Source organism: Cyphomyrmex costatus, unplaced genomic scaffold (genome assembly GCF_001594065.2).
Source record: "Cyphomyrmex costatus isolate MS0001 unplaced genomic scaffold, Ccosl1.0 scaffold1627, whole genome shotgun sequence".
NCBI classification, from domain to species: Eukaryota; Metazoa; Arthropoda; class Insecta; order Hymenoptera; family Formicidae; genus Cyphomyrmex; species Cyphomyrmex costatus.
The window spans coordinates 5,564-7,428 of NW_017275639.1; positions in this window are offsets into that span (position 1 = coordinate 5,564).

The following is a 1,865-nucleotide window of genomic DNA, read 5'->3' on the forward strand; positions in this document are numbered from 1 at the left end:
CCTATCTTTATAAAACTTTTGAGTGTATTTGGTATGGAGTAAGCTAGTTTGCAAGTGAATTTGTTTGTAATCGGTAAAAAACTTTCAAAAATAGATTTTACATATGGTACTGAGAAGAACTTATCATTAGTATTATTATTATGTAAAAAGTTATTATTACGTATATAAGATTTTATTCTGTTAGTGATAGTATGAAAAATAAAAGGAAGAGGATAACTATTATTAAGAAGTATATTGATGGTTTCAATTAAGTTTTTTTAATGAAATTGTGGATGAGACAAACGAATTATTTTATCTATCATGTTAGTGATTATACCTTTTTTGTGACAGATAGGATGGTTGGAATGGTCAGTCAAGATGTTATTAATATAAGTATTTTACCGAATGATTTTGGTGATCCTTGTCCTCTTAACTCCTTAAAAGAAAAGTGGTTCATAAATTTAAGTGACATTGACATTCCACTTGATGTACAATTTCTATTACAATTAGGGGAAAAATTCGGTCTTCCTATCAATTCTCACAATAAGGAAAAAACTATGAAAGAATTTATCAAACAAATTGAAAGCAACATCATTGGCCGTCCTTCTAATGTTATAAAGCTTGTTAGAAATAACTCAATATCTATCCTCAACAGATTTAATAGTAAATTTCCTTCCCTAAATCCGACTGAAAAATTAATTAACAAGTCGCTGATGTCAACAAAACAATTTATTAATAAAACACATAATATACTCATCACCAATGCAGACAAGGAAAATGTCACCGTTGCTCTTAATAAAACTAGCTACATATCTAACATGGAAGAAATTCTTTCTGATAATGATACTTATCAAAAAATTGAAAAAGGTCCAACAAAAAAATTAACACAAGACTTACGTGTCCTTCTCACTAAATGGAAGAGTAAAAAGTATATTGAGGATTCCACATATCGAAAATTACTCACAACCGACGGCAACTTACCTAGAGCATACGGATTAATAAAAATCCATAAGCAAGGTAACCCACTGAGAGTAATAGTGTCATCCATAAACAGTCCTTTGTACAACTTGTCACTTTTTTTACATAACATTATTAACGATAGTATACCTGAGGCTCCCAGTTATATAAAAGATAGTTCCTACCTAGCCAAAAAATTAATTGGACTACAAATTGATTCTAACCATGTGTTGACGTCTCTAGATGTAGTATCTCTTTTTACTAATGTTCCTGTAGATTTAGCCATAAATAGCATAAAAAACAGATGGAATCACATATATAGCCAATAAAATAAAGATTCCTCAAGATGAATTTATTAGGGCAATTAATTTGGTATTGAACTCCACCTTTTTTTCATTCAACTACAATTGTTACAAACAAATTTTTGGCACTCCAATGGGTTCACCTCCTTCTCCTATAATTGCAGATATAGTAATGCAAGACCTTGAAATGTCTACAATTAATAAATTACATAAAAAACCTTTGTTCTACTATCGATATGTGGATGACATCATTTTGGCACTCCCTTCGGACGGCATTTGTGATACACTGAATACATTCAATTCTATACACAAAAGATTACAGTTCACCATGGAAGTTGGCACAGATAATACCATAAATTTTCTTGATACGAAAATCATTGTAGAGAATCAGAGAATCATATTTGATATTTTCCACAAAACCACATTCTCCGGTAGATTTTTAAACTTTCATTCCAACCATCCTATCTGTCACAAAAAAGGTATAATCACTAACATGATAGATAAAATAATTCGTTTGTCTCATCCACAATTTCATCAAAAAAACTTAATTGAAACCATCAATATACTTCTTAATAATAGTTATCCTCTTCCTTTTATTTTTCATACTATCACTAACAGAATAAAATC